Source organism: Manis pentadactyla, chromosome 12 (assembly GCF_030020395.1).
Source record: "Manis pentadactyla isolate mManPen7 chromosome 12, mManPen7.hap1, whole genome shotgun sequence".
NCBI classification, from domain to species: Eukaryota; Metazoa; Chordata; class Mammalia; order Pholidota; family Manidae; genus Manis; species Manis pentadactyla.
Genome location: NC_080030.1, coordinates 94,804,696 through 94,820,725, shown reverse-complemented (window position 1 = coordinate 94,820,725; position 16,030 = coordinate 94,804,696). Strand labels below are relative to the sequence as shown.

The following is a 16,030-nucleotide window of genomic DNA, read 5'->3' as shown; positions in this document are numbered from 1 at the left end:
ATGTATCTCAGCATTGACTTTGTGGTAATGGGAAAATGCCACAGGAAAAAAAAGGAAATAATACCTTCAAGAACCTTTGAAAAGAGATAATGTGATATTTTTTATAAAGTGTTTTAAAGTTTACAAATTATAATAAACAAGAAAACATTTTTCCTATAAGTTTTGGTGTCTTTTTCTTGGATCTTTCAAAACTCAAGACGATTACCCCACATTTATCAGAAAAGTCTTATCAGTGTGAGATCCTGTTGTTCTAAGTATCTGAAATCACCACTGGAACAAATGTTTACTATAATAAATACTTTAGATAAGAAATGTATTGTAGAAAAAGGATTTCCACACAGAAGGAAAATATCCTTAGTAATTTTTCTTTGGGAATACGTTTTCAACAATTCTTCCTGAAATGTAATAAATATCTTTTCAGATTCCATTTTTATAAATGTCAATTCTTAAAAGTATCTAATTATATATTATTTATATTATAGTCTAAGCAGAAGGATTTGACTCTGGAATCTTTAAAATTCCATTTCTAAGAACAATATCGTTTCACTTAACTATATGTCATTCTTCCGTACTTCTAGAATGCCTCTAACTCTCAAACCATTGGCTTCTCAGCACAAAAAATTTCTCTGAAGAAAAAAAGGTGTGGAAGTGTCTGTGTTATGACACTCCATCTTATCTCCTACAAAATAAAAATCATTTTCATACAGTAAATGACCAAAGAAAGTCACATTTATCCCAACTTTTGCATATTGAAAATGTGGTCTTCATTAGAAAATGTCCCCACCACAGGACAAATGGCCATCTTAGAAATGCACTAAGGCAGGCTATCGTCTGTTCACCATTTAAAGACATATTTAAATCTCACTCTTTTTTACCACTAAGGAAACCAGAACTTCTATTTCAGTCTCACAATTTACAGTATTTACCAATTTGTTTTCAGCTTGGAGAACACCAAATCCTCTTCTTGAAAAGCAATTAGTTTAAGGAAAAGAATATTAATTTGGAGAAAACCGCTAAAGAATCTCAATGTGGGGACTTGACTCCGTGAAGAATGGAGAACAGACCCCGACAGAAAAACACAGTCTGGTGGTTACTTTAGCTCTCTACTCTGCTAAATACCAACCAGAACCAGACTTCAATATCAGGTATTTAGAATACCAAGCCTCCCCCCCCAACCCACCCAGGAGAACATGGGAGAGGCAGAGAACACTTTGCTCAGAACTCTGTTCTGAGGGGACAGTACCACCTTTGGGAAAAACATTCAAGTCTCTGTGAAGAACAGGAGCAGAAGATCTGAAGATTTGCTAACTGCTCAGATGGGACCAAAGGATATTCTGTTAAAATGATGCTGAAACTGGGACAGATAAGATGAAAATAAGTAAAGACATTGAGCTCAACCTGAAGAAGATGGAATGTTTTAGGCAAATCTAATTACACATGTTGTTCAGTTGTGATCCTCGCTTCTGATCCGACGGCCCACATGTGCGCTCCAGAGAGAATGCCATCAAGCTTTTGATGGATGATGGCCATCACTCTTTGACAGCTCAGAGACATGGAGGGTGTAATCCTGTTCAAGGACAGAGGGTTCACACATTTCAACTATGCAGGCACATGTCTGTCAAGAAAAAGGCAAGATAACTTAAAGTTCCTAATATTTTAAATAATTGTGAGTTCAGAGTTTATTCTTCCATTATGTCATAATAAGACACTTAACACTTCACTAGTAGAACAATTAACAATTGGTTCTCTGTGAGTGGTTACCAGACCATTTGAGTTGTAGTCTCCTAAGTATCTTTCTTCTTTCCAAGTTCTTTGTAAACTTTGAAAAATCATTCTCTAACAATTTAGCTACGTTTTTTCCCTACTGTCATCAAATAGCATTGGGAGATCAGGGAATTAAAAAATATACATCAAGAAAGCCCTAGAGGTTAAGTGTATGTAACATATACATAAGGAAAGAGCTAAGTGCTAAACAGCAATTCTTCAGCAGCTGGAATGAGTTTTAATTGTGAGGTAGTTGGCTAAGTACTAACAGACAGTAGAAGTAAATTGCCAAGCTTATAAAAAAAAAAAAAGCCAAACCAGCCAATGGCTAGACAATGAAGGAAGAACCTTTAACATTCAGGAAATGAAAGAAAAGTATCCCTTGGGAAGTACTTTTCCCAAAGATTAAAAGAGAAAAAAAACAAGTTAAGGAATATGAATTATCTTTTGCCTGTGTCCTATTTCCCTTAAAATATTTTCTATGAAATATTTTCTTTATAAAGAGCACAAGAAAGACCCTGTGAGGGCTGTTGTTGGTAAATTTCATTCTGTAGCAAAAGAGATGGAAGAACATTTCACCAGAACTTTCTCTCTCTCTATCTCTATCTGTATTTAAATATTCCTATTCATAGAAAAGTTGATGGTAGAGAGAATGTTTTTCTTAGGTCAGTTTGAGTTACTTAAAGTCATTTTACTTTCTTAATATTTTAGTTTAGATTTAGATAAATGGTGGGGAGGTATTTGAAACAGAAGCAAGAAAAAAATTCTATTTTCCTCCATAATGAAATTGCTTAAATTCATAGTTATGGGTGGACTTTTTAAAGCAGGACAAAATATGCATAACATTTCAAAGGGCCTTACCAGCATACTAACAAATATTGCTGAAGCAGCCTTTTTTGGCTACTAAATGTGACCAAAGCAAGCTTCCTGAATTAAGTACAGGGCAATGATTGCTGTTGTCAGTCACTGACTGCCCCCCACTAGCCCCACCTTCACTCCCAAATATGTGCACACATGCTCTTTCTCACTCTCTCACACATACACAGACATTAGCACAGAATCTTCACCTACTAGACCAGGACTCCATCTAAAATGTTAGTATGTTGACTAACAAGTAAGGGCAGAGCCATCTTACGTATCTTAGTAACCCCAATCAGTCTCATAAATAATAGCTATATTTAGTAATAGAAGCAAACTCCCCAATATCTACTTGCCCACAGTACTGTAACATAAGGATAATTTCTAGTGTTTCTCAGGAGACCAATAATTTAAAATTTATCCTTTTTTTTCTCCCTAGAGGTTGCCTCAATTCCACATAGAACATTGGCCAATTACACAGCAAAGGGCTTGGGGGACAATCCATTTATATCACTGAGTGGAGAAAAAAAATCTGAAGTTCTCATCTAACCAAAGAAGAACCTGAAATAATAAGAAGAAAGCATCTATGTGTAAACAGAAGAGTGCGTTGGGACGTTTAGCAGAAAATATGTGAAAAAGAAATTTTTAAAAGAGCAACATACAAACTACAAAGAACCCAGGAAGAAGAGAGCATATGGAACCACAATATTTGTTGGGATTTAATTCAGTAAGATACAAACCCAAGAAGAATGAGTCAATTCCCCGTATACATTTAATTTTCTGTTTTGGAAATTAATGTGGATGACTCAACAGGCAAAACATTTCCTCTGGAGAATTTTTTTTTTTTTCTTCAGTGGTTAAAGGGATAGTGACATGAGAGTTGCTATTGTGAGGACCATGTAACCCCCATAAAGCTAGTCTAGGGCCAAGATTCCTATGCCTCCAAAAGGATGTATGAACATAGACAAACCCAAAACAAAACCATGAGGCCTGTGTGATTAGCCTCTCCTTTATTGTTCTTGAGGAAGAAAATAAAATAAAAGGAACTATCCATAGCAGATAGGCAGTTCTTCTTAAGCAATGGAAGAATTAATTAGTAATACCAATAGTTAACATTCATTGAGCCCTTCCGGTGCGCCGGGCACCGTGAAGCTCTTTCCATACACAATTGTTTTAACGTTCACAACCACCCACTGAGGAAGACACATCAGTCAGGGGCTAGCCGGGGAATATAAACCATACTACGCATTTGAACAGAGAGAAGTTAAGAAGAAGAATTGCTAATTAGGGACTGAAGAGCTGAAAAGGCAGAAGGGGACAGGGAGGCAGGAATTACCGGAAGCAGCTACCACCCCGAGGCTGGGAGACCGGATGCATGCGTTTATAATTATTAAAACTGAGAAGCATTAAGGAGGGACCTTGTGAAGCTAAAACTGAGACTTCTATGCAAATAGAAAGCCAAAGCAGGGATGTGTCCCTTCTTTTATTTCCAGTGTCTCGGATTCTCTCTAGAGGCCCCTACTGGTTGATCCTAACGAGGGGGAGGACAGCAAAGGAGACATGTCGCAGCCCCGACATCCCAAAGCAGAGCACAGAAGGATGGGTTTGAAGCCCACTGACAACAGCTCAGGCCCCACCACAGGAGGTGTAATCAATTATCTGCACTGATGGATAAGGAAGCTGCCGTAACAGAGAGGTTAAGTGTCTTGCACTAGTTCCCACATCACGTAAATGCGAGAGCGAGGATACATAGGCGACCTGACCTTGCAGTTCCTTTCTCATCCCTGGAGCTCTGGGCATCATTTCCACTTTGAGGAAAGAGGTTGCAGCATGTTGCCATGGAAAGAACGGTCCACGGAAGCCAGTTTCCATTACCGGGTAAGCCACAAGGTATGTGAATTTCTGTGTCTTTTCACTCTCTGGACTTCAAAATACCCATTATTGAAACAAGATGATTGAATTAGGTAATAGCTAAGATTCCTTTTAGTATAATAATCACTAAAAATAAAATAAGAACCAGCCTATGAAAAAATCTAATCCCTGAAGTGCTTACAAATAATTTGTGGTATGGGTTGTAGTAACCAAACTACCATTACCACACAGGACAACTGCATTTGGAAATGATAATCCTTTTTTAGTTTTCAATAGTGTCAGATTTTTCCCCCATGTAACTAAGGAGCATTTAGAATTTTTGGCCACAAGACAGACAAGCTATGGGTAGAATTTTTGTATAGGAAGTTCCTCAAAGATATGTCAGGGTCAGTTCCAGACCTCTGCAATGAAACAAATATCACAGGAAAGCCACTCAAATGAATGTTTTGGTTTCCCAGTGCATATAAAAGTTATGCTTACACTATACTATAGTCCATTAAGTGTGCAATAATAGCATTATGTCTAAAGAATGTACATACCTTAAAAAATACTTTATTTATACTAAATATTTAGCAACGCTTAATGCTAAAAAATTGCTAACCACCATCTGGGCTTTCAGCTTTCAGCTCATCACAGTTCACTATAACAAACATAATAAGAATGAAGTTTGAAATATTGCTGTAATTACCAAAAGGTCACACAGAGACACAAAGTGAGCAAATGCTGTTGGAAGAATGGCCCTAGTAGACTTGCAGGATCGCCACAAATCTTCAATTTATAAAAAATGCTGTGCCTCCAAATTGCAATAAAGTGAAATACAATAGAGTGCAATATGTCTGTATCTTCAAACATGTTAAATTCCCACCATGTGCCATATTGTGCTAAATGCTCGAGATAAAAGGACATGGTTTCTTCCTTCAAGGACTTTATAATCTGACAAGTTTAGGGAAACAAGCCAGTGAGCAAGTGTCTGTAATCTGATGTGATATGAAGAGGAAAGTCTGGACCACAGGGGCATTCACCAATTCTCTGGCAGGCCAGGCCTAGTGTAGATGGTTACAGGGCATGGAAACTTTCTTAAAAGTCTGAGGCACTGAGTTGGGTTTTGAGAAATAAAATAGAAATGAGTGAAGGTAAGAAATGTGGAGCAGATATCATCAGAGTTGGGCAAATGTAGCACAAAGGTGTTCAAAGCAGACAGAGATTTATTATATTACTTATATTACTATTCTTAGAAAAGGTAAATTGAAAAAGAACACATAGTACACTTGGAAGCTGCAAGTAGTTCTATGTTGCAAATAAACTGTCAGGCTGGGGAAGATGGGAAGACGTCCTTCGAAGGAGATAGACACAGGTAGCAGCCAGGTTATTAAAGGCTTACATGTTGAGCTAAATTGTTTAGTCTTTCTTCCCAGGAGCACACAGGATAGACACCGGGGCTTGCTAGTCAGCAATGAACAAGAACAAACCACTGAAACATGCAATGATATGAATGAACCTCAAAAAATTATGCTAAGAGAAAGAGGCCAGAATAGTCTATGATTTCATTAATATGAAATTTCAAGAAGAGAATCATCTCTAGAGGCAGGAAGCAAATCCATGGTTGCCTAGGCTTAGGGTTCAAAGCAAGACTAAAGGCAGTATTAGCATTAGCGATGGAAGGTAGACCATGGGCTCTGGGGCTAAGGTGAGACAAATAAGGACGGAAGCACATAACAAAAGCGTGGGTGGAATGTTGTAGGTTCAGAAGCTGTTATGTCTTTATGCAAACCCAATCTGGTTTCCTAAATGCTTCCAAACCTCAGGCAGGACCCTGCACAGTAAAAGGCAATATATGTATATGTAACTTTTGCATGAAAATATTTTCCCAGCCTGGGGCAAATTACCTTTGAAACCAAAATCAGTAAAAGGAAGAAATAAAGTGGGAGAAACCCATTTATTGCTTACAAGCAGTCATCCACTTCTGCTCTCCTGTGTCTCTCGTGACCTGACTGCAAAAAGGGACCCCACCCAAGCTCTCCAGTCCAGATACGCTCTCACTCCCCCTTGTAATCACCTATTGATGTGGAGATGGACTACTTCTCTCCACCCCTTGGAAACACCTATTGATATGGAGATGCACAAAGGCCAGGTGAGAGATTCTGGAAATACTGCAATTTTACTCACAGCCCACCCCACCAGAACTCTGGCCACACAATCTACTTGATCCCCATCTTCTGCAATGGCCCCTATGGGAGAAAATGGGAGCACTGTAACCAGACTAATAATGTACAATAACAGCATCAATAAAATCATGATAATCCTCAAACCAGAGGATTCAGCCAGGTTCCAAGTCCTATGCAGGTTAAGTCCATGGCTCACCTATTCCACAGGCTCCAGTAGCTGAACGGGTAGGGAGTGCAGAACAATCATCACGTGGCAGCTGCAGCCAGGGGGCAGGTCCAGGCCAGAGGGACTGCAGAAGAAAATAACCTTAAGGATGATAAGATACATGTTTTAATGACACCAACATAGGCAGATCCTGTCCATCAGGTAGGATGCATGCAAGACAGTGGTCCTGGAGTAGGACAGTGGCAAGAACGGGACTTCTTCCTGGTCTAGTATACCAGACTTTCACCCCCCTCCCTCCCTGTGAGAGTTACAGATGGGTCAATGTGTAGGGCTACAGGAGGTACATGCACTGGACATAAAGATAAAACAGAACTTCTGCATAAGATGCTCTTACCTCCAGGACATTTTGAGCACACTACAGTGATCTTTAGAGCCATTCTGCTGTTACTCCAGGAACACACAGGAGGCTAGCTTCCAGGCCTTTTCCCCAAAGTGTCAGAAGAGCCGGCCATTGTTGACCCATGTGTCAAAATGTCCAGGGCCATGTCCACTCAACAGAGTCTCCAGGGTTTAACGCCTTTGGAGCTGGCAGCAGGATGTTGCTCTCCTGGCCATATCCTGGCTTCAATAACTCCTCTTTGGTTTGCACATACAGTTGTATGGGAGAGGCAGCAATGTGTGTGAGCATGTCCACAGGGCTCAAGGCTCCTTTTTGGGACTTCTCATTCAAATGCCACAGCCCTGTCCATAAGTAAACTGACCAGCCCCATAAACTACTGGTGTCTGACTTCAGGCCAGATTTCAACAAACCATTGTCCCTCTCTGTCATGCCTGCCCCAGTAGGATTATATGGTACATGAAACTTCCACTTTATTCCTAATTGCTGCACCCATTCTTGTAATGCATGTCTAGTAAAGTGGGTGAATTGATCGCTCTCAGTCACCTGCAGCCGGCCATAGGCTGCAAGAGATGCTCTAGGTCCTTCTTGGTGGTTTGCTGATCTGCACAACATGCAGGAAAAGCAACCATCAGAACAGCAGCTGTGCCCACACAGTCATGGCATACCGGTATCCTTATGATAAGGGCAGAGACTCAATATAGTCTATCTGCCACCTGACAAGGGGGATTGGCCCCTTTACTCTTGTCCCATGTTGCTGCGGGACTCAGTGTAAGTCCTTAGAGCACACAAGGCACTCATTCTGGGCTCTGCTGTCTTATTCAAAGGTCAACAGCAAGCCCCACTAAGGGGCTACAGAGGCAGGCTTTCCTTCCAGCTAGTGCACCTGGGCCAATGTGTCTTCTTCATCATTCCCTCAAGATGCCAAAGGCAGATGGTCAGTCACATGATATACAGTAACAGTCTTACCACGACCAGAGACCCATAGGTCTTGCCACAACTCTTGCCCCCCAAGGGTCTGGTGACTAACCATCCAGTTGGCATGGTACCATGTTGGCAGCCACAGGGTCAAGCCCCAATAGAGGGCCCAGCTGTCAGTGCAGACAACTATAGGGGAGGGCTTCTGGGTGATCACGAGACATACTGCCCACAATTCAGCTCACTGACTGCTCTTCCCCTCTCCATCCCCATCCATATTGTCTCAGTCTTAGGGTGGAAAGTCACAGCCCTCCACTTTGGGGGCTGCCCATGACTCATCTGTGTACCAAGCATCTTCAGGTATAGGGGCTTTTCCCTCCTCATAAGGACTCTCAGCTACCAATGGTTCAAAAGCAAGTTCCTCCTGCTTTCCACTGGTATACATCACTGGCCCCAATAAGCATTGGAGTTCTCCACTTAAGGGGCTAGTAGACAGGGTGCTATGCTGCTGCAATTATGCACTCCATTTGGCCAGTATAGGTGTCTGTGCCACACCACTCCATGGCCTTTGGGTCCAGTCTTGCACCCACCCCACAATGGGATAGGTGGTTATGACCTTAGTCAGAGCTGTTCTGGTGATGCACTCCATAGCCAGCCACGTGCTTCTCTATCAAGGTGTACTGGACCTCTGATCCTGCCATAGTTGTGACTAGAATCCAATAGGTTGGTGCTTCCATTCAAACCACTGCCAAAGTCCCCATCCCTAACCATCTTCGGCTATATGAACATCTAGCTCACAGGGCATTGATGAGTCCATTACACTCAAGGCCTGTATGGCCTTGACCGCCCGTTTAGCAACAGTAAGAGTAGTTGCACATGTTTCATCCCAGTCCCATCTGATGCCCTTCTGTACCAACTGGTATAAGGGCTTCAGAATTTGTGCCAAGTGTGGAATAAACACTCTCCAGTAACCCAAAAGACCCAAAAATTCTTGTAATACTGCCACAGTGGTAGGGGTGGGGAAAGCCTAGACCTTGTTTATTACTGCTTCTGGGATAACTTTAGTGTTACCCCACCAGATGATCCCCAAGAACTTTACTGACAAACCAGGTTCCTGAACCTTGGTGCTGTTCACAGCCCATCCTTTCTCCTGTAGATGGTGCAGCAGTCTAGGAACTGCCCCTTCTAAATCTGCAAGAGAATTAGCCGTGAGCATGATGTCATCAATGTAGTGATACAGGCGCACCGTTTGTGGTTTCTTCCATGTGAGCCAGTCCTGGGCGACAAGTCCATGACACACGGTGGCACTGTGGAGGTGCCCCTGTGGAAGGACAGTGGGTGGCCACTGCCAGCTTTCCCACATGAAGGCAAACAGTTTCTCACTTTCCTGTGCTATGTCAATAGAGGAGAAGGCATTAGCAAGGTACTCGACATAATGATACATCCCTAGTTCATGACTGAGGGTGTCCGTAAGGGCTGCTATAGAGGGGACAGCAGCATGCAAAGGGGGTGTGACTTTATTCAATTCCATGTAATCCACAGTCATACCCCAGGAGCCATCTGGGATTTTCACTGTCCACACCAGGGAATTAAAAGAACTGTAAGTGGGCTTTATGATGCCCACCTTCTCCAACTCTTGCAGAGTTTCTGAAATTTCCTTGTGTCCCCCAGGCAATTTATACTGCATAGTATTTGTCACCTGCTGAGGTACAGGCAGAGCTACAAGAGGATGCTGAGCATGTCACCTCGCAACTGCCACACACGTACGCTCAGTCTGAACTCACCTGCCGTGGTCTGCAACCACAGGCCATGCAGGATATCTACCCCCCAAATATATTCAAGGATGGGAGAAATGTACACAGTATACTCCTTTGGGGGTAAACGCCCTGTCCCCAATGGGATTGGGCTTTCTTCCCTCTAATTGCCTTACCCCCATAGCCATCTGTCACAGCAGGAGTCCCAGGAAAATGCTCAGGGTTGCTATAAATCAGAGAACATTCAGCTACCCTGCCCACCAGTGCCAGAACACATTGCACATTCATGGAGGAGCAATGAATTGCTAATTCTACATGTGGCCTCCAGTCCCCACCACGTCCCCCAAGGTGGGGACATTGACCCCACCCCTCAGTCAAATCATGAAGCCCAATCGTCCTCCTGTGGGGTGAGGGCCCAGGTGAACAGACTGAGGCTTAAAATTTGTCACGGCCACTTCCTAGCTACTTTTATAAAGTTCCTTAATCTCTCTGAGGCCTCATTATTAATTTATACAAAATGGCAGTAATCTTACCCCACTCAAGAAGTTGTTGTGAGTAAATGATAACATAGGCAATGATCTAGCAAAGTATATATCCTAGTTTAGGTTGTACATTAAGTTTCTGTGTCAGTATTATATTCTTAACCTGTCAGGCCTCAGATATCTCATCTGTAAAATGGTGCCAGTAACAGAGGAGTCCCTTTCCAGTTCCAACATTCTTCACCACTCCGTTAGGTCATTAGCAAAACGTTAGGTTTCCCAGAATGGTTTATTTGTGTGACATTCTCCCGGAAGTGACTGCTCAAAAAGTCTTCATAGACTTGCTCATTCAACACAGGCTTATCTGGGGCCAACATTCAGATTATGCAGTGTTTGTAGAGCAGATGTAGATCCATCCCAGAAAAGAGAGACGGCGAGTGGAGCATGCCAGCCAGAATACTCCAGGTATGCAGAGAAAACTCAAGGCAGGGCCCTCCTGTGACTGGAGGAGCTCAGGTGTGGTGTTTCAGACAACATGCCCCTCGGATCAGGGTCAGGGGCACGGGTGCATGAGCAAAATCTATTCAGGTGAGGGTTGTATCTTCTTAAAATTGAAAGGAAAGGAGCGACACACAGCAGCAATTCACTGGAGAATTCCGCTTTATTAGGGAAAGATGCTGGTTTATATAGGAAGGGGCATGGGGTGATTGTGGTGTTACTTCTACGGGGCTGGTGGCTATTGGCTAGGTGCTGGGATTGGGAGGGGGGCGAGGGGTGATTGGGCTTCAGGTGGTGCCGGCGGGAACCGAGGACTTGGAAGAGAAGCAGGAGGTTTGCCATCTTATGGGTGGGGGCTTGGAGGAGCTCAGGTGTGGTGTTTCGGACAACACGCCCCTCGGATCAGGGTCAGGGGCACAGGTGCATGAGCAAAATCTATTCAGGTGAGGGTTGTATCTTCTTAAAATGACTCGGATATAGCTCTGCTTAATGATTCTCCAACTTTCCCCCCCTTGAGCCTGCCTTGTTAACTAGCTCCGTTAACACAGTTCCCTTCCCACTCTACCCCAGGAAGGTGGAAGGGGACAATTTGAGTAGAATTGAGTAACTCTTGACTTAATCACACACTATCTTTTCAACTGACCTTTTCCTGTTCTCATTACTCCAATTCTTTTTAAAGAACAAACATGTTCTATGGAACAATTAGCCTTCACCTCTGCCTTTTCACATTTAAGTGACTCTGTTTTACAACAACTCTCTAAGAAAAAGGTTCCTCCCCATTCTTCGGTAAACTGAAGCTGAAAGAGTGGATTGAGTTTCTGACTACAGAACAGTCCCAGCAGAAATCACAGCTACTCAAACTCTGCTGTTCCCTAACATGCATGCAGAGCTTCTGCACTGTTTCTTGAGTCTTCCAGGGGGACACAAGGCCAGTTCCAAGGTAACAACTATTCTCTGTGGAAAAGCTCCTGTAACCTCCTCCTCAGGCATTAGGAAAGTTATCTGGTTCTCACCTCATTCTTCAAAAGAGTAAGGACCTAGCAGGTAAGAAGTTAAAATGCACTCCATTTAAAAAACAATTTTGCGGCAGATATTGCCTCTTTCCCTTCTGAACTTGACCCACCTGGTTAGAATGAGAATGCATCAGAGGCGCGGATTTGAAGACCAGCAATTCAAATCCAGGAGAAAATTAAGGAATGCTGCAAGTGTGGCCTTGGAGGTGTAAGTTTAAAGCAAATCTGCATAAGTGATGCATAATTGATAATGAACCACTTACTGGTCTTGCAAAAACCACTAATGAAATGGCTGCTTTCTGCTGCATTGACTATTCAGCCATTGTTAAAACGTGAGCAATTTGGGGCTCTCTTGTCCCCTCCTGGCATGAGCCGGGAGCTCTGTCCTTTCACCTTATCTCTAAATAAAAGCCTTCACCTTGCTCTCCTAAAAAAAAAAAAAAAAAAAAAAAAAAAAAAAAAAAAAAAACGTGAGCAATTTAACCTTTAAACTTTACTCACCAATAGCTCCAAATTATTTTTGGAGTTGGTAGAAGCACCCTCACAGTGCCAGGGTCTCACCCATGCAAAATGATGAGGCTGGCAGGGGTCTGTCTCTAGGACCTCCACTACTCACTTTTCATGTCTGGGTTTTTTGTTTTCTGTTTTAGTCACTCCCCATTCTTCATGTACCAACATCTTCACATCCTTCCCCTCTGTCTTCATCAAAATCTGCTCCAGGAATGAAGTAGTAATTGACAAATCCAATTTACTAAGATGTTTATAATAAGCAATAGTTTCAAAGTCCTACCCTTCAAAAAGTATTTGTTCTGCAAGAATTTGAACCTTAGTCTACAGTGAGTAGTCAGTTGTTAAAGAGGGGTGAATACCAGAATCACACATAGGGCAGTGGCGACACACACTTTCAGCACCCTGCTCAGAGGTTCTGATTCCAGAGGTTTGACTGTGGCCTGGGGAACTCTGTGTGCATGTGAGTGCATGTGTATACACACGCACACATGTGCTCAGGCACTCACAAAATTCCAAAAGTGATTCTGATTCAGTCCCGCAGCGGTGAGTCACAGGCCAGAGGACTGAAGATCCCAGGCAAACTCTCCATCACTAATCAGTGGCCGTGGTAACTGATGGAGCAGCCAACGTTGCCTTCACGTCCCTCTAATTATAGAACCACCTCTTCTACCTGCACATTAGACTAACTTGCTGCATAAAAGAGTAGATGAATAGATTAAACACAGACACACTCCAGCTGGAGTTTCTCCAAGTAATTCATGGCGCAGCTGTTAGACTTTCCAGGGCAGCGTGTAAGTGGCAGTTGCAAGAGTCTCACTCAGACCTTGATTCAGAATTTTTGAAGGAAGAGCTGGGAAATCTGAGTCACAAAAGATGCCCTTTAGGCAATTTAAGTGGAAGAACCACTGATCTGGGTATTAAAGTTTTTCTCAATAATTATTTCTCATGGTGATTATAAAGTAAAAAATATCAGAGAAAACTTATTATTAACATTTTCATGAATTCCCTCCCAATCTTTTTTTCTATACAACATATACAACTTTATATCCCTCATGACAATACTATTTTAGAAGCACTTTCCCCTGTCATTCGATAACTTGCAAGAACTGTAATTTTAATGACTATGTATTCTTTCATTCTATGAATATAATGTATTTCACTAAATTGATCCCCATTGTGGACATTTGAGTTGATTCCCAATTTTTGCTGTTAAAAGTAAATAATAATGTAATGGATATCTTTATACATCCGAGTTCATTTTCCCCCTAAATCTTAGGGGAAGACTTGCTGTATAAGAGCTTTTGGTAAGTGTTGAATGTTTATCCTTGGGCTGCGGCAGTCTTGTGACCTGCTCTTTGCAGTCAGGCTCTCATCAGGAGTTAAATATCAGCGACTGGAAGAGAACAAGGGTCTTCTAGAAAGATAAACTACAGTCCTTTGCGCCAAGCCGCTCCCCATGGTCCTGCCCGGCAGAGTGCCTAGGTCGGCCAGCTGGGGTGCCTAGGACTGAGAGGGTTCCCAGAACTCAGTGCTTTCTGTGTAAACCCAGGGGGGTCCTGGGCACACGGGATGCTTTGGTCACTGTAGTTGAAATCTAAACTGGAGTTTATAAAATATCAGCAGCAATTTTAGCTGTGTTTGGAGTAATACAGTAACTGTATTCATCATTATCCTTTTCTCCAACATTCTTTACTAGAACACTGAAGAGAGTCCGTTGTAATTGCTCATTTTCTATGAACTATAGAACTACACAGATGAGTTGAGATTGAATTAGGACCCCACTGTCACCCATCGAGGCAGCAACACCACTGCCTCTCTGAGCCCATCTAGGTCTAAGCGCAGTAACACGATTCTTGAAAAGTCAGCCTTCCTTCCACTTGGCTGCATCTTATTAAGTATAACTACTGGAAAGAGCTTGCAAACTCACCTCTTCTCCATAGTGACCTGCTAGCTTTTCAACTCATTTAGAAGCTAGTTTTTCACTCTCATCTGCTCTTTATATTACTAAAAATTCATTAATGCCAGGCAATGAGGTAGAGATCTAACTGAAAAAATAAAAGAATTAACTAGCAGGGGGATGGAATTACTTGAAAGGCTCTATGTACTTCCCCTAATGCACAGTAAAATGCCTCCATTTCAATTAAGTGTGATGGTCAGGATGGGGGTAAATGCTCTCTTACAGTCTTCCTGACACGCCAATACATTAAAGAGAACATTATCTGTTTTAGAGTCAATAATGCCCAGAATGTCAAAAACCAAATAGTATAATACCAGTCTTTATCCCTGCCTTTATCTTCTTGTTTCATGACTGTAAGATCACATAGCTGGCACAATGCTGATGATTAAAGTGATATGAATTTGCAATTATGGAGACAGTGGAAATTATATATTCTATTCTGGTTGTCTTGAATTTCTTCAGAATTATATCTGTCTAAAACTGACAAGCAGCTCTCTTGCATTAGATATTTTTTGAAGCAAATGTACATATTTGGAAGGAATTTAAGTAGTATAGAATGAGATTTGGTTTAGATTACTGTCTTATTATATATCATTCTTGGAGAAATGAATGTTTTACTTTGAAATTTCATTCATTCATTCATTAAAGATTAATCGATCATCAAAAGTGTGGGTCTAGTGATACAACAATAAATAGAAAAACATCACTCCCTCAAGGATCTTATAATCTGGTGGGGTTCAGGGAACACAAGATCAATACACAATGGGTAGAGCACCAAAGAATAATAAATCAGAGTAAGTGGCTACCATTTGAGGCCACACAATCAGAGAGAACTTCTTTGAAGTGGTGATACATAAGGAAAGCTGAGTGACATGAGGGAGTGAGTCCTGTAAATACATGCACAAGACAGAGGGCACAGTAAGAGCAAAAGCCCTACAGGGGACAAACTGAGATTGGAGTGAAGGGGATGTTGAAGCCATTTGAAAGTTTAAGAAGAGAGGAATAATTTGATCTAATCAATGTTCTTTACTGAACCATCACTCTGCCGGCTGGTGGCCAACTAGTCCTTTGGGAATCAGGAGGAGGGTGGAACAAATGGAATTTGTGCAAATACCCACATACCCTTGTTTTCAGTTGAAGGTAGCACTATGCATGATAGTGTTAGCTATATTTACAAATATGGCTGCAAAAGCAGTCTGTGCTTGCTTGCTTTGAATTGTTTGTAGCCCTATTTCAATCATCCTCTCATTCACCTATTTATTTGTATGCTGTTTGCATAGCAGAATGCTCTGAACAGTGTGGTGGTACAAGGAAATAGATTGTGTGGTTCTCACTCTCCCCTGGATGTCTGATATTGCTCAAAATGAAGTGTCCTGCACCATAATTACCACCTAACAGTCTGATTATTTTTGTGTGTATTTTGTCATTTTGTCACTACTTTTTCTTAGAAAGATACTCTTAAATGCCATACATGTATGACATACGTAGAGTTCCAGGGAGTTGATTTTCAGTTAAGTTTAAGATAAGATTATCTAATGTGTCTAAAATTACCTTCATTCTACCATCCCAGTTAAATAATTCTGCTGGGTGTATTAGGTATCCACTGCTATGAAACAATATTGCTGCAAACTTAGCAGTTCCAGACAACTCAGTTTCTGCAGGTCTCTGGGCAGAGACCA

The 16,030-nt window shown here is 41.8% G+C and overlaps 1 long non-coding RNA gene across 1 annotated transcript in view; it reads right to left on the bottom strand.

Moving 5' to 3' along the window:
• Positions 1-16,030, bottom strand: part of LOC130680097 (uncharacterized) — a 52,687-nt gene that overhangs the window by 32,268 nt on the left and 4,389 nt on the right. Inside the window, exon 2 of the long non-coding RNA XR_008993130.1 lies at positions 6,856-6,949. This is a non-coding gene — a long non-coding RNA (uncharacterized LOC130680097). The remainder of the gene's footprint in view (positions 1-6,855; positions 6,950-16,030) is intronic.